Source organism: Oncorhynchus gorbuscha, linkage group LG25 (assembly GCF_021184085.1).
Source record: "Oncorhynchus gorbuscha isolate QuinsamMale2020 ecotype Even-year linkage group LG25, OgorEven_v1.0, whole genome shotgun sequence".
Lineage (NCBI taxonomy): Eukaryota > Metazoa > Chordata > Actinopteri > Salmoniformes > Salmonidae > Oncorhynchus > Oncorhynchus gorbuscha.
This window is the reverse complement of record NC_060197.1, coordinates 5,782,331-5,803,087: the sequence shown is the minus strand read 5'-3', so window position 1 is coordinate 5,803,087 and position 20,757 is coordinate 5,782,331. Positions and strand designations below refer to the sequence as shown.

The 20,757-nt window shown below is 46.9% G+C and overlaps 1 protein-coding gene across 1 annotated transcript in view; it reads right to left on the bottom strand.

The window, feature by feature from the left end:
* Positions 1-20,757, bottom strand: part of LOC124013557 (synaptotagmin-1-like) — a 49,434-nt gene that overhangs the window by 8,684 nt on the left and 19,993 nt on the right. The gene's annotated exons all lie outside the window — the stretch shown is intronic.

Here is a 20,757-nt window from a genome sequence, read left to right as displayed (position 1 = left end):
GTACCTCCACTTTGTGTCCCACCACTCTCCTCTGTCAATGTACCTCCACTTTGTGTCCTCCACTTTGTGTCCCACCTCCTTTCTGTCAATGTACCTCTCCTCTCTGTCAATGTACCTCCACTTTGTGTCCCACCACTCTCCTCTGTCAATGTACCTCCACTTTGTGTCCCACCACTCTCCTCTCTGTCAATGTACCTCCACTTTGTGTCCCACCACTCTCCTCTCTGTCAATGTACCTCCACTTTGTGTCCCACCACTCTCCTCTGTCAATGTACCTCCACTTTGTGTCCCACCACTCTCCTCTCTGTCAATGTACCTCCACTTTGTGTCCCACCACTCTCCTCTGTCAATGTACCTCCACTTTGTGTCCCACCACTCTCCTCTGTCAATGTACCTCCACTTTGTGTCCCACCACTGTCAATGTACCCACTTTGTGTCCCACCACTCTCTCTGTCAATGTACCTCCACTTTGTGTCCCACCACTCTCCTCTGTCAATGTACCTCCACTTTGTGTCCCACCACTCTCCTCTGTCAATGTACCTGCACTTTGTGTCCCACCACTCTCCTCTGTCAATGTACCTCCACTTTGTGTCCCACCACTCTCCTCTGTCAATGTACCTCTTTGTGTCCCACCACTGTCAATGTACCTGCACTTTGTGTCCCACCACTCTCCTCTGTCAATGTACCTCCAATGTACCTCCACTTTGTCTCCCACCACTCTCCTCTGTCAATGTACCTCCACTTTGTGTCCCACCACTCTCCTCTGTCAATGTACCTCCACTTTGTGTCCCACCACTCTCCTCTGTCAATGTACCTCCACTTTGTGTCCCACCACTCTCCTCTCTGTCAATGTACCTCCACTTTGTGTCCCACCACTCTCCTCTGTCAATGTACCTCCACTTTGTGTCCCACCACTCTCCTCTGTCAATGTACCTCCACTTTGTGTCCCACCAATCTCCTCCCACCACTCTGTCAATGTACCTCCACTTTGTGTCCCACCACTCTCCTCTGTCAATGTACCTCCACTTTGTGTCCCACCAATCTCCTCTCTGTCAATGTACCTTTGTGTCACTTTGTCAATGTCCCACCACTCTCCTCTGTCAATGTACCTCCACTTTGTGTCCCACCAGTCTCCTCTCTGTCAATGTACCTCCACTTTGTGTCCCACCACTCTCCTCACTGTCAATGTACCTCCACTTTGTGTCCCACCACTCTCCTCTCTGTCAATGTACCTCCACTTTGTGTCCCACCACTCTCCTCTCTGTCAATGTACCTCCACTTTGTGTCCCACCACTCTCCTCACTGTCAATGTACCTCCACTTTGTGTCCCACCAATCTCCTCTCTGTCAATGTACCTCCACTTTGTGTCCCACCACTCTCCTCTCTGTCAATGTACCTCCACTGTCACCACTCTCCTCACTGTCAATGTACCTCCACTTTGTGTCCCACCACTCTCCTCTCTGTCAATGTACCTCCACTTTGTGTCCCACCACTCTCCTCTCAATGTACCTCCACTGTCAATGTCAATGTACCTCCACTTTGTGTCCCACCACTCTCCTCTCTGTCAATGTACCTCCACTTTGTGTCCCACCACTCTCCTCTGTCAATGTACCTCCACTTTGTGTCCCACCACTCTCCTCTGTCAATGTACCTCCACTTTGTGTCCCACCACTCTCCTCTCTGTCAATGTACCTCCACTTTGTGTCCCACCACTCTCCTCTCTGTCAATGTACCTCCACTTTGTGTCCCACCACTCTCCTCTCTGTCAATGTACCTCCACTTTGTCTCCCACCACTCTCCTCTCTGTCAATGTACCTCCACTTTGTGTCCCACCACTCTCCTCTCTGTCAATGTACCTCCACTTTGTGTCCCACCACTCTCCTCTCTGTCAATGTACCTCCACTTTGTCCCACCACTCTCCTCTCTGTCAATGTACCTCCACTTTGTGTCCCACCACTCTCCTCTCTGTCAATGTACCTCCACTTTGTGTCCCACCACTCCTCTCTGTCACTGTCAATGTCCCACCTCCACTTTGTGTCCTCCACTTTGTGTCCCACCACTCTCCTCTCTGTCAATGTACCTCCACTTTGTGTCCCACCACTCTCCTCTCTGTCAATGTACCTCCACTTTGTCTCCCACCACTCTCCTCACTGTCAATGTACCTCCACTTTGTGTCCCACCACTCTCCTCTCTGTCAATGTACCTCCACTTTGTGTCCCACCACTCTCCTCACTGTCAATGTACCTCCACTTTGTGTCCCACCACTCTCCTCTCTGTCAATGTACCTCCACTTTGTGTCCCACCACTCTCCTCTCTGTCAATGTACCTCCACTTTGTGTCCCACCACTCTCCTCTCTGTCAATGTACCTCCACTTTGTGTCCCACCACTCTCCTCTCTGTCAATGTACCTCCACTTTGTGTCCCACCACTCTCCTCTCTGTCAATGTACCTCCACTTTGTGTCCCACCACTCTCCTCTCTGTCAATGTACCTCCACTTTGTGTCCCACCACTCTCCTCTCTGTCAATGTACCTCCACTTTGTCTCCCACCACTCTCCTCTGTCAATGTACCTCCACTTTGTCTCCCACCACTCTCCTCACTGTCAATGTACCTCCACTTTGTGTCCCACCACTCTCCTCTCTGTCAATGTACCTCCACTTTGTGTCCCACCACTCTCCTCTCAATGTACCTGTCAATGTACCTCCACTTTGTGTCCCACCACTCTCCTCTCTGTCAATGTACCTCCACTTTGTGTCCCACCACTCTCCTCTCTGTCAATGTACCTCCACTTTGTGTCCCACCACTCTCCTCTCTGTCAATGTACCTCCACTTTGTGTCCCACCACTCTCCTCTCTGTCAATGTACCTCCACATTGTCTCCCACCACTCTCCTCTCTGTCAATGTACCTCCACTTTGTCTCCCACCACTCTCTTTTCACTCTATTTACACACATCCCTCTATCTATCTGGCCTTCACTCTTACAGTTTTTCTCAGTCGCTTTGGTGCATTTTTCACATCATCCCTAACATGTGCAATATAATAAGTGCATTTCTCAGAACAATTTGTACAAACTACAATATACAATAGATATGTTTCTAAAGCTAGTCAGTCACTAAAAATCCTTAGTACATCTCTCAAAAGTAAATATTAATGCCAATGATCATGTCAGTGTCATCAGAATGATAAGTCATTGAGTCATTGTTCACGAACAAGGTCGTCAAAATGTTTAGGCATGTTGTCAATGTAACTGTGTACTTTGACAGTATTACCTGATGTAAACTTAGGCTACAGTTTGGATGACAGCTACTGTATTGAAAATGCACAAGGCTGCACTTCTATGGCATATATCAATTTCAACAGTACTATTTACAGATTACTGTATGTGGGTTATTGAATGAAAGAGACTGGACAACCCAAGGGGCACAAAGAAATAAAAAAACTAAATTAGAAAGAAACACAGGAAACCACCCCTAAGGCACAACTTTGCCCGTAGCACTGTTGTCCTGTCTCTACACATCCAGACGTTCCTGTCTGTCGGACCACATATTCTCATCCACATCACACCGGATATTTTCCCTTCCAATGCAACGTGGAAAGGATCTTTTGGAATGCCTTATCCATCCTCTGCAGGCGTCTACTGTGATGTCCTCACATGCTGCATCCATTGCAGCCAGCAGGGTCATCTGTGTGTGTGGCTGACGATCGTACACCTTCCACCTCCATGCAGAAAATAACTACTCAATTGGGTTACGTAATGGTGAATAAGGTGGGAGGAATTCTATGAGCATCCTTGGGTGGGTCACAAACCATTGCCTTATGATGTTTGATCGATGGAAACTCACATTATCACAAATGACCGCATACTTTGGCAAATCCTCTCTAAACAGACCCCTCTCATCATCAGGGATGAGAGCCCTGTAGAGAGTCTCTAAAAAGTTGAGTAGATGCTGGGTGTTGTATGGCCCTATAAGGGGGATATGGGTTAGGACACCATGCTCCGAAATAGCAGCACAATATTTCCTCCCCGTTGGCCTGGCAAATCCACAGTAGCTCTGTGACCGATGATATTCCGACCCCGCCTTCTGCATTTGGTCAGGTTGAAGCCAGCCTCATCCACGTATACAAAGTTGTGAGAGGGTTCACTTGATTCCAACTCCATTATACGCTATATCCCAGAACACACAGTTGAATTTGTTATGGTGAGGAAGAGTGACATAAAATGTACATATATTGCATGTTCCTTCCACAGCAATGGACATGTGTGCAGTTTATTCTTACTGTACTATGTATCACTATAAAATGTTGCTGTAAAGTAGTTACATAGATATATGTTTTACCTGTACATACTGGTACCGTAGCTCCTTAACTCTTTCCTCATTCCTTTGGAATGGTACACGGTACAGCTGTTTCATACTCATCTGGCTTCTATGCAGCACCTATGCAGATGCTAACCGTATGGATGTTTTCAAAGACATCGTTGTCTTCTATAATGGTCCTTTGTATTTCCCTGAGTCTCATGGCATTGTTTGCTAGGACCATGGTGCAAATAGCCTCCTCCTGTTGAGGTGTGAAAAGGGCTCCTCTGCCACCGGTTTGAGGTAATCTTGCAGTCAGTCCTATGTGGGGGAAAATGCAGTGATGCATCGCACACTTTCACATAGACAAAAACTATGCGAACACACATTTTACTGTAAAACATTGCAACTCTGTGTTGTGGTCTGTCTATATATGCTTGCCAATTGATTCTTCATGAGATGCACCTTTGAGCAAATTAGGCAACTGGTTGATTGTTGGTTGAACTAACACTTTTGTACAAAAGGTCTAATAGAAATGTGTAAAACTATACTTGACAGTTTATGACAAATAGTTCAACAATTTTGCATGTAATGGCTTATGCAAGGAACTAATGCCTAGATGTTTTGAGGGGTAAGACTATTCAACAGAGAACCGTCTACTATATTTTGATCAACATGACATGAGCAATTGATAATATGGAAAAAAGCTGACACTTGTACATTATCAATTGCAATTTGTTCAAAGGAATAAGAAATTGCTTTAATGATGTGCACAAGTGACTAGATGATTTGGAATTTGTACAAGTAGTATCAAGAATTGCACTTTTGATCTAAGAAATGCACCAAAGCGACTGAGAAAAACTGTATGTGCCTGCATACTTTAGGGAACGCCACAGTCACACAGACAGGCAGACAGACAGACAGACAGACAGACAAAGACAGGTCTTCCTCTGGAGGGATTTCAATCCATCTGTGCTGCGAGGGACATGTCCTTGGGACATGAGTCCCACATATGACCAAGCCTGTCCTGTCTTCAAGGTTCCCATTTACTTTCTGTTAGATATCAGATTGCATTGATTTCAGGATAATCCAATGGTAATAGTAATAAGACAAGGCTGTCGTATCTCCAAAGGACTTTTATACGGTCGTTGCTTTTCAAACCATCATGCTTTTCTCTTAGCCTTCCCACCCCTACGAGGGGCCATGATGTCTATGTCCTGGCACTCAAATGGCACTCAAATAGTGGAACAAGCTTCCCCCTCATGTCAGGACAGCTGAGTCACTGCCCATCTTCCCAAAATGTTTGAAAGCCCACCTCTTGAAAAAGTGTATATATATAAAAAATATACACAAAAAAACTACCCTTGTCTTGTTTGCAGTTAAACTAGCGCTTGTCTTTTCTCACTGGCACTGGCTTTGTTGTTAGCTACTTTATTGAAGAAAAATGTACTTACAATGACTGTGATATGTTGTTGTCTCACCTAGCTATCTTAAGATGGATGTAAGTCGATCTGGATAAGAACATCTGCTAAAATGTCATGTAAATGTGAACGGAACCCATTCAAGCATTATTAACCAGGCCTGTGTTCTTCCAAAACTCATTTTGTGTTCTGTAACCTGGACTTGGACTTGACCTAGAGGTGAGTATCCCAGGATTCTCCAGCAGCCATACACACATAAAGCTAGCTACCAAGCAATTAGCCCTTAACCCCAATAATGTAATCAGTCAGCGGGTGGATGTGGTCAACTGGCAATCTTCAAAGCGGCTAAATCAACAATTAGACATAAAATGAAATGGCATCAGCCGAGCGGTTATGGGAAAGAAAATGTCATGTTTACTGTTATTGAAGTGGGGAGGCAGACATCCGCTGTCTGTATGTCTAGGGACAGTCTAAAAGACATCGTTGCTCGCTCCATGGTTAGGGCAGAGGAGAAGGGAGAGAGAGAGAGAGAGGGAGAGAGATGGAGGAGTGCCGGCAGCATTTAGCTAGGGGTCACTGGCAGGATACAGCTCATTATCCTGTTTCAGAGCTGCGTTTGGAACAGGCAGCGTCCGCCCCTCACATACAAATCAAATCCAATTTTATTTGGCATATGCTCCAAATACAGCAGATGTGGGTAGACCTTACGGTGAAATGCTTACTTACACGCACTTAACCAACAATGCAGTTCGAGTTAAGAAATTATTTACTAAATAAACTAAAGTAAACAAACCAAATCAAATCAAAAAAGTAACACAATACATTTACATAACAATAATGAGGCTGCAACATGGGCTACCGGTATCGAGTGATTGTGCGGGGGTCAAGGTTAGTCAAAGTCATTTGTGAAGTGACTATGCATAGATAATAAACAGCGAGTAGCAGCAATGTAAAAACATAGGGTGTCAATGTAAATAGTTTGGGTGGTTGTTTGATTAATTGTTCAGCAGTCTTATGGCTTGGGGATAGAAGCTTTTAAGGAGCCTTTTGGTTCTAGACTTGGCACTCCGGTACCGCTTGCCGTGCTGTAGCAGAGAGTACAGTCTATGACTTGGGTGACTGGAGTCTTGACAATTTTTAGGGCCTTCCTCTGACATTGCCTTGTATATACGTCCTGGATGTCAGGAAGCTTGGCCCCAGTGATACACTGGGCCATACGCACTACCGTCTGTAGCGATCTACGGTCAGATGCCGAGCAGTTGCCATACCAGGCGGTGATGCAACCGGTCAGGATGTTCTCGATGGTGCAGCTGTAGAACTTTTGAGGAGCTGGGGACCCATGCCAAATCTTTTCCGTCTCCTGGGGGGGGGGGAAAGGTGTTTTCGTGCCCTCTTCACAACTATCTAGGTATGTTTTGACCATGATAGTTCGTTTGGTGATGTGGAAAACAAGGAACTTGAAGCTCTCGACCCGCTCCACTTCAGCCCTGTCCATTTTAATGGGGACCTGTTCAGCCCTCCTTTTCCTGTAGTCCACTATCAGCTCCTTTGTCTTGCTCACATTGAGGGAGAGGTTGTTGTCTTGGCATCACACTGCCAGGTCTATGTCCTCCTCCCTATAGGCTGTCTCATCATTGTTGGTGTTCAGGCCTACCACTGTTGTGTTGTCAGCAAACTTAATGATGGTGTTAGAGTCATGCATGGCCACGCAGTCGTGGGTGAACAGGGAGTACAGGAGGGTACAAAGCACACACCCCTGAGGGGCCCCAGTGTTGAGGATTAGTGTGGTAGATGTGTTGTTACCTACCCTTACTACTTGGAGGTGGCCCGTCAGGAAGTACAGGATCCAGTTGCAGAAGGAGGTGTTTAGTCCCAGCGTCCTTAGCTTAGTGATGAGCTTTGTGGGCACTATGGTGTTGAACGCTGAGCTGTAATCAATTAACAGCGTTCTCTCATAGGTGTTATTTTTGTTCGGGTGTGAAAGGGTAGTGTGGAGTGCGATTGAGATTGCATCATCTGTGGATCTGTTGGGGCAGTATGCAAATTGGAGTGGGTCTAGGGTTCCGGCATGATGGTATTGATGTGAGCCATGACCAGCCTTTCAAAGCACTTCATGGCTACCGACATGAGTGCTATGGGGCAGTAATAATTTAGGCAGGTTACCTTTTCTTTCTTGGGCACAGGGACTATGGTGGTCTGTTTGAAACATGTGGGTATTATAAACTCGGTCAGGCGGAGATTGAAAATGTCAGTAAAGACCCCTGCCAGTTAGTCCGCGCATGCTTTGAGTACACGTCCTGATAATCCGTCTGGCCCACAACTTTGTGAATCTTAACCTGTTTAAAGGTCTTGCTCACATTGGCTACAGAGAGTGTTATCATGCAGTCGTCCCAGAACAGCTGGTGCTCTCATGCATGCTTCAGAATCGAGCATTAAAGGCTCCTCTGGTAGGCTTGCGTCACTGGGCAGCTCGCGGTTGGGTTTCCCTTTCTAGTCCGTAATAGTTGTCAAGCCCTGCCTCATCCAACGAGCTCCAGGGCCGGTGTAGTAGGATTCAATCTAGGTCCTGTATCGACTCTTTGCCTATATGATAGTTCGTCTGGGGGTATAGCGGGATTTCTTATAAGCGTCTGGATTAGTGTCCAGCTTTACTGATGAAGCCAGTGACTGAGGTGGTATACTCCTCTATGTCATTGGATGAATCCCAGAACATATTCCAGTCTGTGCTAGTAAAACAGTCCTGTACCATAGAATCCGCATCATCTGACCACTTCCATATTGAGAGAGTCAATGGTACTTTCTGCTTTAGTTTTTTCTTGTAAGGAGGAATCAGGAGGATCGAATTATGGTCAGATTTGCCAAATTGAGAGCGAGGGAGAGCATTGTATGATTCTTTGTGTGTGGTCTAGAGTTTTTCCCCCTCTGGTTGCACATGTGACATGCTGGTAGAAATGAAGTAAAAAGATTTAAATTTGCCTGCATTAAAGTCCCTGGCCACTAGGAGCGCCACTTCTGGATGAGCATTTTTTTGTTTGCTTATGGCCTTATACAGCTCATTGAGAGTGGCCTTAGTGCCAGCATCAGTTTGTGGTGATAAATAGATGGCTACGAATAATATAGATGAGAACTCTCTTGGTAGATAGTGTGGTCTACAGCTTATCATGAGGTATTCTACTTCAGGTGAGCAATTTCTCAATACTTTTTTAATATTATACATCGCCCACCAGCAGTTATTAAGAAATAGACACACACCCCCGCCCATCGTCTTACCATACTTAGTTGCTCTGTCCTGCCGATGCACGGAGAAGCCAGCCAGCTCTATTTTATTTAATTTATTATTTCCCCTTTTTTTACCAGGTAGGCTAGTTGAGAACTAATTCTCATTTACAAATGCGACCTGGCCAAGATACAGCAAAGCAGTGCAACACAAACAACACAGAGTTACACATGGAAAAAACAAGCATACAGTCAATAACACAATAGAGAAAAAGTCTATATACAGTGTGTGCAAGTGAGGTAAGATAAGGGAGGTAAGACAATTGTCATGCTGGTGAAGGAGGACCCAAACGCGACTTAACAGAAACAGAGTTTATTAATGTTCAAAACCGAATAACTGAAATCCTCTAGATTAGTAGAGGGGAAAACAACTGGAGAAGCGGCCACAGACTGCAGGTCGCAGAGGCGCAGGCCGTAGTCAACTGAGACACCTGCTCACACGCAGCGTCTGAAGAAGGCACAAAACACGACAGGACAGGGTGATACACAATCACGGCAAAAACACGACAGGACAGGGCGAAATAATCACAGCATCGTGAATACAATGCAAGGAACCGACGGCACAGGAACGGATTACAAAGGAATAAATAGGGAATCTAATCAGGGGAAAGGATCGGGAACAGGTGTGGGAAGACTAAATGATGATTAGGGAATAGGAACAGCTGGGAGCAGGAACGGAACGACAGAGAGAAGAGAGAGCGAGAGAGTGAGAGAGGGAGGGGGAGAGAGAGGGATAGGAGGGAAAGAACCAAATAAGACCAGCAGAGGGAAACGAATAGCATGGGGAGCACAGGGACAAGACATGATAATAAATGACAAACATGACAGTACCCCCACTCACCGAGCGCCTCCTGGCGCTCTCGAGGAGGAACACTGGCAGCAACGGAGGAAATCATAGATCAAACGGTCCAGCACGTCCCGAGAAAGAACCCAACTCCTCTCCTCAGGACCGTAACGAAAAACGATAAAAAGGGAAACTAGGGTACTACTCTAAAAAAAAAATGAGAACTAGGGACAGACTGAGACACAGCAAGGGCAGGGACAAGAACAGGAGAGATGCGATGGCAGGGAACAGACTGAGACCCAGCAAGACCAGGAGCAGAAGCAGAAAAAAAAATTACCAGACTTCTTCTGCGCGCAGTCTGAACACGCAGCCACGAAACGGCGCGTGTCACGCTCCTGAGTCGGCCACCAAAAGCGCTGGCGAATAGACGCAAGAGTGCCTCGAACACCGGGATGACCAGCTAACTTGGCAGAGTGAGCCCACTGAAGAACAGCCAGACGAGTGGAAACAGGAACGAAAAGGAGGTTACTAGGACAAGCGCGCGGCGACGCAGTGTGCGTGAGTGCTTGCTTAACCTGTCTTTCAATTCCCCAGACTGTCAACCCGACAACACGCCCATAAGGAAGAATCCCCTGATCAGTAGAAGCCACAGAAGAACTAAACAGACGGGATAAGGCATCAGGCTTGGTGTTCTTGCTACCCGGACGGTAAGAAATCCCAAACTCGAAACGAGCGAAAAACAACGCCCAACGAGCTTGACGGGCATTAAGTCGTTTGGCAGAACGGATGTACTCAAGGTTCTTATGGTCTGTCCAAACGACAAAAGGAACGGTCGCCCCCTCCAACCACTGTCGCCATTCGCCTAGGGCTAAGCGGATGGCGAGCAGTTCACGGTTACCCACATCATAGTTGCGCTCAGATGGCGACAGGCGATGAGAAAATAAGCGCAAGGATGAACCTTATCGTCAGACTGGAAGCGCTGGGATAGAATGGCACCCACGCCTTCCTCTGAAGCGTCAACCTCGACAATGAATTGTCTAGTGACGTCAGGAGTAACGAGGATAGGAGCGGACGTAAAACGTTCTTTTAGAAGATCAAAAGCTCCCTGGGCGGAACCGGACCACTTAAAACACGTCTTGACAGAAGTAAGAGCTGTGAGAGGGGCAGCAATTTGACCGAAATTACTCGCCGATAGAAATTAGCGAAACCTAAAAAGCGCTGCAACTCGACACGTGACCTTGAACGGGCCAATCACTGACAGCTTGGACCTTAGCGGAATCCATCTGAATGCCTTCAGCGGAAATAACGGAACCGAGAAAAGTAACGGAGGAGACATGAAAAGAGCACTTCTCAGCCTTTACGTAGAGACAATTCTCTAAAAGGCGCTGTAGAACACGTCGAACGTGCTGAACATGAATCTCGAGTGACGGAGAAAAAATCAGGATATCGTCAAGATAGACAAAAACAAAAATGTTCAGCATGTCTCTCAGAACATCATTAACTAATGCCTGAAAAACAGCTGGCGCATTGGCGAGACCGAACGGCAGAACCCGGTACTCAAAATGCCCTAACGGAGTGTTAAACGCCGCACTCGGCCCTCTCTGATGCGCACGAGATGGTAAGCGTTACGAAGGTCCAACTTAGTAAAGCACCTGGCTCCCTGCAGAATCTCGAAGGCTGATGACATAAGGGGAAGCGGATAACGATTCTTAACCGTTATGTCATTCAGCCCTCGATATCACGCAGGGGCGCAGAGTACCGTCCTTCTTCTTAACAAAAAGAACCCCGCCCCGGCCGGAGAAGAAGAAGGCACTATGGTACCGGCGTCAAGAGACACAGACAAATAATCCTCGAGAGCCTTACGTTCGGGAGCCGACAGAGAGTATAGTCTACCTCGAGGAGGCGTGGTCCCTGGAAGGAGATCAATACTACAATCATACGACCGGTGAGGAGGAAGGGAGTTGGCTCGGGACCGACTGAAGACCGTGCGCAGATCATGATATTCCTCCGGCACTCCTGTCAAATCGCCAGGTTCCTCCTGAGAAGTAGGGAGAGAAGAAACGGGAGGGATGGCAGACATTAAACACTTCACATGACAAGAAACGTTCCAGGATAGGATAGAATTACTAGACCAATTAATAGAAGGATTATGACATACTAGCCAGGGATGACCCAAAACAACAGGTGTAAACGGTGAACGGAAAATCAAAAAAGAAATAGTCTCACTGCGGTTACCAGATACTGTGAGAGTTAAAGGTAGTGTCTCAAATTTGATACTGGGAAGATGACTACCATCTAAGGCAAACATGGGCGTAGGCTTGTCTAATGGTCTGAAAGGAATGTTATGTTTCCGAACCCATGCTTCGTCCATGAAACAACCCTCAGCCCCAGAGTCAATCAAGGCACTGCATGTAGCACCCGAACCGGTCCAGCGTAGATGGACCGACATAGTAGTACAAGATCTAGATGAAGGGACCTGAGTAGTAGCGCTCACCAGTAGCCCTCCGCTTACTGATGGGCTCTGGCCTCTTACTGGACATGAAATAACAAAATGTCCAGCAACTCCGCAATAGAGGCACAGGCGGTTGGTGATCCTCTGTTCCCTCTCCTTATTCGAGATGCGAATCCCTCCCAGCTGCATGGGCTCAGTCTCAAAGCCAGAGGAGGGAGATGGTTGCGATGCGGAGCAGGGAAACACCGTTGATGCGAGCTCTCTTCCACGAGCCCGGTGACGAAGATCTACCCGTCGTTCTATGCGGATGGCGAGAGCAATCAAAGAGTCCACATCTGAAGGAACCTCCCGGGAAAGAATCTCATCCTTAACCGCTGCGTGGAGTCCCTCCAGAAAACGAGCGAGCAGCGCCGGCTCGTTCCACTCACTAGAGGCAGCAAGAGTGCGAAACTCAATGGAATAATCCGTTATGGACCGTTCACCTTGGCATAAGGAAGCCAGGGCCCTAGAAGCCTCCTCACCAAAAACTGAACGGTCAAAAACCCGAATCATCTCCTCTTTAAAGTTCTGGAATCTGTTAGAGCAATCAGCCCTTGCCTCCCAGATAGCTGTGCCCCATTCTCGAGCCCGGCCAGTAAGGAGTGAAATGACGTAAGCAACCCGAGCTCTCTCTCTAGAGTATGTGTGGGGTTGGAGAGAGAACACAATCTCACACTGCGTGAGAAAGGAGCGGCACTCAGTGGGCTGCCCGGAGTAGCAAGGTGGGTTATTAACCCTGGGTTCTGGAGGCTCGGCAGGCCAGGGAGTAACAGGTGGCACGAGACGTAGACTCTGGAACTGTCCAGAGAGGTCGGAAACCTGAGCGGCCAGGTTCTCCACGGCATGGCGAGCAGCAGACAATTCCTGCTCGTGTCTGCCGAGCATGGCTCCTTGGATCTTGACGGCAGTGTAAACAGCGTCTGAAGTCGCTGGGTCCATTCTTTGGTCGGTTCCTTCTGTCATGCTGGTGAAGGAGGACCCAAACGCGACTTAACAGAAACAGAGTTTATTAATGTTCAAAACCGAATAACTGAAATCCTCTAGATTAGTAGAGGGGAAAACAACTGGAGAAGCGGCCACAGACTGCAGGTCGCTGGGTAGGCGCAGGCCGTAGTCAACTGAGACACCTGCTCACACGCAGCGTCTGAAGAAGGCACAAAACACGACAGGACAGGGTGATACACAATCACGGCAAAAAAACACGACAGGACAGGGCGAAACGCAATCACAGCATCGTGAATACAATGCAAGGAACCGACGGCACAGGAACGGATTACAAAGGAATAAATAGGGAATCTAATCAGGGGAAAGGATCGGGAACAGGTGTGGGAAGACTAAATGATGATTAGGGGAATAGGAACAGCTGGGAGCAGGAACGGAACGACAGAGAGAAGAGAGAGCGAGAGAGTGAGAGAGGGAGGGGGAGAGAGAGGGATAGGAGGGAAAGAACCAAATAAGACCAGCAGAGGGAAACGAATAGCATGGGGAGCACAGGGACAAGACATGATAATAAATGACAAACATGACAACAATAAATAGGCCATAGTGGCGAAATAATTACAATTTAGCAATTAAACACTGGAGTGATAGATGTGCAGAAGATGAAAGTGCAAGTAGAGATACTGGGATACAAAGGAGCAAAAAAATAAATAACAGTATGGGGATGAGGTAGTTGGATAGGCTATTTACAGATGGGCTATGTACATGTGCAGTGATCTGTGAGCAGCTCTGACAGCTGCGGCTTAAAGTTAGTGAGGGAAATATGGGAGATATCCGAGTCGTCTCTTAAGATATTACCATTTTAATGTCTGTCACGCCTTGGTCATTGTATCTTGTGTTTTTGTTATATGTTTGGGTAGGCCAGGGGGGTGACATGGGTTTATATGTTGTATTTCGTATTGGGGTTTGTATTAATTGGGAGTGTGTATTATTAGGGGTGTGTCTAGTTAGGTTTGGCTGCCTGAGGCGATTCCTAATTGGAGTCAGCTGATTCTAGTTGTCTCTGATTGGGAACCGTATTTAGGTAGCTTGAGTGCGCGTTGTATTTCGTTGGTGATTGTACCTGTCTTAGTCACCAGATAGGCTGTATTAGTTTCACTCGTTTGTTGTTTTTGTATTTTCAGTTATTTCATGTACCGCATTATTCTTCATTAAAAGTCATGAGTAACCTACACGCTGCATTTCGGTCTGACTCTCTACAAACAGCAGACGAACAACATTACAGAATCACCCACCACCATTCAGAATCACCCACCACCATTCTCAGACCGAGCAGCGTGTTAACTGGCAGGACCAGATGGACGTTATGGACAACAGAAGCAAGGAGTATACTACGTGGGAAGAAATCGACAGGTGGGCGGCCGACCCAGAGCGAGTGCAGGAGCCCGCCTGGGATTCCCTACAGCAATGCGAAGAGGGCTACAGGCGAATCGAATCAACGAAAAAGACACGCCGGTAAAAACGGAGAGGCGCTGGTTTAAACAGGCAGCGACAGCTGGAGCAGCAAAGGGAGGATGAATTATTTGGAGAATGGACATGGGAAGACGTGTTGGATGGTAAAGGTTGTTACACTTGGGAGGAGATATTGGCCGGAAGAGATCGCCTCCCATGGGAACAGGTGGAGGCACTAAGGAGAGCAGAGGCAGCGGGAGATAGGAGCCGACGATACGAGGGAACACGGTTGGCAAGGAAACCGGAAAAACAGCCCCCAAAAAATATTGGGGGGGAGCTAGAAGGGAGAATAGTTATGCCAGGTAGGAGACCTGCGCATACTCCTTGTGCTCACCGTTGGGCTAGAGAGACCGGACAGGCACCGTGTTATGCTATGGAGCGCACAGTGTTTTCAGTGCGGGAGCATAGCCCGGTGAGGCACATACCAGCTCTTCCTATTGGCCGGGCTAGAGTGGGCATCGAGCCAGGTAAGCTTGGGCAGGCTCGGTGCTCAAGAGTCTATCCAGAGCCACCTCTACACACCAGTCCTCCGGTAGCAGCTCCCCGCACCAGGCTTCCTGTGCGTGTCCTCGCGCCAGTACCACCAGTTCCAGCACCACGCACCAGGCCTCCAGTGCGCCTCGCCTGTTCAGCGCAGCCAGTGCTTTTCTCCCCTCCTGCGCTGCCGGAGTCTCCCGCTTGTTTAGCGCAACCAGAGCTGTTCTCCTCTCCTGCGCTATCGGAGTCTCCCGCCTGTTTAGCGCAGCCAGAGCCTTTCTCCTCTCCTGCGCTGCCGGAGTCTCCTGTCTGTCCAGCGCCACCAGTGCTTCCAGTCGGTCCAGCGCGTCCAGTGCGCATCGCCTGTTCAGCACAGCCAGTGCTTTTCTCCCCTCCTGTGTTTTCGGAGTCTCCAGCCTGTTTAGCGCAGCCAGAGCCTTTCTCCTCTCCTGCGCTGCCGGAGTCTCCTGTCTGTCCAGCGCCACCAGTGCTACCAGTCGGCCCAGCGTGTCTAGTGTGCCTCGCCTGTTCAGCGCAGCCAGAGCTTTTATCCTCTCCTGCACTGTTGGAGTCTCCCGCCTGTTCAGCGCAGCCAGAGTCTTTCTCCTCTCCTGCGCTGCCGGAGTCTCCTGTCTGCCCAGCGCCGCCAGTCGGCCCAGCGTCACCAGTCTGCCAGGATCCGCCTGAAGTGCCAGTCTGCCAGGATCCGCCAGAAGTGCCAGTCTGCCAAGATCTTCTAGATCGGCCAGACAACCGGAATCATCCAGTTCTACCAGCCAGCCAGGATTTACCGGAGCCTACTACCTGCCTGAGCTTCCTCTCAGTACTGAGCTTCCTCTTAGTACTAGGCTTCCTCTCTGTACTGGGCTGCCTCTCAGTACTAGGCTTCCTCTCAGTACTAGGCTATTAGGCCATGGTCGGCGGAGAAGGTGGATTATCCTAGGACGCGAAGGGGAGGAACTAGGACATTTATGGAGTGGGGTCCACGTCCCGAGCCAGAACCGCCACCATGGACAGACGCCCACCCGGACCCTCCCTATGCTCTTGAGGTGCGTCCCGGAGTCCGCACCTTAGGGGGGGGGGGTTCTGTCACGCCTTGGTCATTGTATCTTGTATTTTTGTTATATGTTTGGGTAGGCCAGGGGGTGACATGGGTTTATATGTTGTATTTCGTATTGGGGTTTGTATTAATTGGGAGTGTGTATTATTAGGGGTGTGTCTAGTTAGGTTTGGCTGCCTGAGGCGATTCCTAATTGGAGTCAGCTGATTCTAGTTGTCTCGGATTGGGAACCGTATTTAGGTAGCTTGAGTGCGCGTTATATTTCGTGGGTGATTGTACCTGTCTTAGTGTTAGTCACCAGATAGGCTGTATTAGTTTCACTCGTTTGTTGTTTTTGTATTTTCAGTTATTTCATGTACCGCATTATTCTTCATTAAAAGTCATGAGTAACCTACACGCTGCATTTCGGTCTGACTCTCTACAAACAGCAGACGAACAACATTACATGTCCCGTTGGTAGGATAGTTTTAATCGTAGATAGTCCAGTTTATTTTCCAATGATTGCACGTTGGCCAATAATACGGAGGGTAGTGGTTTTACCTACTCGTCGGCAAATTCTTACAAGGCACACTGCCCTCCTCCCTCTTTTTCAACACGCAGATGACGGGATTTGGGCCTTGTCCTGACAAAGCAGTATATCCTTTGCGTCAGACTCATTTGTTGTCAAGTTCGAGGTGAGTAATCGCTGTTCTGATCTCCAGAAGCTCTTTTTTGGTCATAAAAGATGGTAGCTGCAACATTATGTACAAAATGAGTTACAAACCATGCAAAAGAACACATAAAATAGCACAATTGGTTATGAGCCTGTAAAACACCAGCCATCCCGTCCGGCGCCATTATTATCCATGTGTGTTTATTAACCTGGCATTTGGACATGTGTCCGTCAAACCGTCGGGCGGGGGGGACAGACAATCAGGAAGGGTGAGGCAATGGAGGAGCAGCCAATAGTTGGGCAGCTTTAGGGTTCTGAAGGTGATTTCACACCCCCTCCATTGAAGTGTGAATGAATTCGAGTGGGACAGAAGGTTAATTAAAATAGAGAAGAGGAGTTGGATTGTGTGTGTTCGGGTGTGTGTGACTGTGTGCGTGTTTGTGAGCGCAAATGTTAATTCAACCGTGTGTGTGTGTGTGTGTGAAAATGTGCATTCATCTGTGCATGTACATGTACAGGTGTGCTATCTTAATTTGATCACTCTGTTGTCGCAGAGAAATGCAAACTTGTTGTGTGTTCGAGGATTCAAAAGGCTTCTAATTTCCACTCTAAAAATTTCTGACTTAATTTTCCCTAATGAAAAATGTATCAACCCCGGTAAAAATGTCCATTAATTATAATCCACAAACTAATTCACAAGTCAAATTAAGATAGCAGATCTGTATGTTGTTTGTGTTCGTGAGGAGCACCCACATCACAGCCCTAAGTACACACAGTAATTACACTGGCACTTTCCTTGGACGTGTTGGCAGTAATATAAATGGCGATTGGCCAAGAAAGAGGCTGGCAGGGGGTCTAAAACGAATATGCCAAAGAGTCTGCCCTTTATAAAACAATGCACAGAGAATACTTGGAAGGCATAGGGGGAAGGACAGAACCACCATCCTCAGTAAAGGATTTGCCAATCTGGAAAATATTGTACTAATTGGCAAAGCCATTTATAGAAACAGCAGTCCAAACTGGTGCGCTGTACATCTTCCCAGTATCCTAGGCTGAGCTAGTTCTCTTCATAGAAGCAATTCAAATATCCAGACGTGATTCATCTCTAAAGAAACTAATTTCATGGCAGTGTATGCAGCAACAACTGTGATCTGTCTTCTGTCCTGTGACAAAAAGCGATCTACAGTTATCATAGGTGTACTAAATTGTCTAAACTTGAACACCTTTCCTTTAGACATGATCGAGAGCTTTGTTGTGTCCGACGTCAATCAAGAGCTTTAATAATTTCCCTGGAAGAGATGAAGGCACAGAGATATACGTATGTGTTCTAATTCTATTTCTAGAGATGTCAGAACAAATTATTACCCATCGTCCATTGCATTTCACTTCACTTGCTTTGGTAAGAGATAATTGAGATATACAGAACTACAGTAATTTGAGAGGTGAAAATGTTTAATAGAAATGCTAAATGTTAATGTAGAATACTGTATAAATGTTTTAAACACTGGAATTATGTAAACAGATGTGAACGTTAGCAATTTACTTTGCTGGAACATTATTTACTTGGACGAATAAGTACTTACTGGTTATCAATTAAAGGGGATCTTTTTTTTACATGTTATTTATTGCTTTTATGCTGCCACTCAGGTAGTATTATGACTCTGCCAATATAAGAAATATAAGAAATAGGCTTTTAGGTCTCTCTCCCTGATTTTTGTCTTTTTTCTTTTAAGTGATGATATATTTCATTGTCCCTCTGTTTTATGGTCAGTTGGATGAATGTGTCGACTCATAGATATACTGAAACATTTTGTTTTTGTTCCTGTAGTGCTAGTATAATATTGGGTAACAATTTCAATTAACTGTATATTATAATTACACATTTAGAATGATATTATAAACATTACATTCATTGTAACACTTGTGTGTGTGTGTGTGTGTGTGTGTGTGTGTGTGTGTGTGTGTGTGTGTGTGTGTGTGTGTGTGTGTGTGTGTGTGTGTGTGTGTGTGTGTGTGTGTGTGTGTGTGTGTGTGTGTGTGTGTGTGTGTGTGTGTGTGTGTGTGTGTGTGTGTGTGTGTGTGTGTGTGTGTCCATAAAAAAACGGTTGATCAGATCTACAATTCTATCAACCTAGACACAGATTTCCTCTAGACTTGTCTGTGTGTATCATTATGTTATAAGCTGCTGAACGTCTCTCCCATGCTTCAGGGAGTGTGAAATAATCTGTGTGGGTGGACTAATTGACTAGTTGATTGACTTCCCTGAAACAATTGATCCAGCCTAGCTGCAAGACAACAGCTGACAAAGGAGGGCTTTGTTATCCCCCTGTTGTAGGCACAATCCATGAGGGCCTAAACAGGTCTCTGCATCGTGCCACTCAGGATTAGAGGAGATGGATGGACATTGAAAATAGGGAGGGGCTGGCATTCACCCCTGGAGGACTCCGTCATGCCGAACGCCGACATCTGAACGCAGTTCCTCTAGGTATGGACTGCGATACCCTCAGGCCCTCCGTTCCTGGACACAAACGCATTCAAACACTTATTACCTGTCAGCTCAGTAGGCAGCAGGGGGACTGCATGCCTGCTGCCTTGACTGCCATAGTTCCTGCAGTCAAATGACCAAATTGCCCTCTAGTGGCCTCATGGCTGGAATGTTATTCATATTTTTCATTATTTCATCATTAATACAACTTTGTTGTTATTTTTTATCCGGTTTTTCTATGTCAAACAGTTTTGTTATACTTCATTCTTCTATGGGGTATATAAAATGTAATATTGGGATGCAAACTCAAAATTGAATGCATTTCAACTCTATATCTGACATGGTACAGGTGCCTTCTATTTAAGCCCATAACCATCTGTCTGAGGTGTATACTTTTGTTTCAAAGTAGATTTGTTCAAGACTACCAAGAAACACTCTGCGTGACCCTGATTTAGCCCACTGCAGTAAATTAAATCAACAGATTTCTGTTTCAATAGCTCCTGGACATGAGGCAGATACAGTGCTTTTCTGCTTTCATCCTTCAATGCTCTCTCAAGTAGCAGGTGTGTGTGTGTGTGTGTGTGTGTGTGTGTGTGTGTGTGTGTGTGTGTGTGTGTGTGTGTGTGTGTGTGTGTGTGTGTGTGTGTGTGTGTGTGTGTGTGTGTGTGTGTGTGCGTGTGCGTGTGCGTGCGTGCGTGCGTGTGCGTGTGCGTGCGTGCGTGCGTGCGTGCGTGTGTGTGTGTGTGTGTGTGTGTGTGTGTGTGTGTGTGTGTGTGTGTGTGTGTGTGTGTGTGTGTGTGTGTGTGTGCTAGTGTGAGTGCATAGAGGTTTGATGCTGTTCTCACAAATAAGACAGTTGCTACTTATTGGGACACAGTTCTCGAACAGCGGCTGTCACAGAGAGGGTGCCAAGTCAGACAAACAAAAGCCGCCGTAGCTGAGAGAGAGAGAGAGAGAGAGAGAGAAAGAGAGGCTTCATGTTAGCAGAGACACCTGTGTGTGTCTGAGACGGTTGGCACTCTCTCTTTCTATCTCTGGCTTTCTCTCACTGATCCTACTGTATGGAACATCGGAGTCTGGGATAATACCATGACAAATACATTTAGCACAATATGCACAACAGTAGGATCTGTGCACAACAACAAACAACGAATTGTAACAGGAGGAATCGTTTTGATGTGATGATAACAATGTCAATATAGTGTGGAAATATTATAGGGGCTCTTGTTTAAGCCTTGATGCATCTATATCTCCTCGTGTGCTGGGGGATTTTCTACTGATGCATTATTGTGTGTATGTACACATACGTACCCACTGTCAATCTGTCCGTCTCTGTAAAGGTCCCATATTTACTCTTGACACACC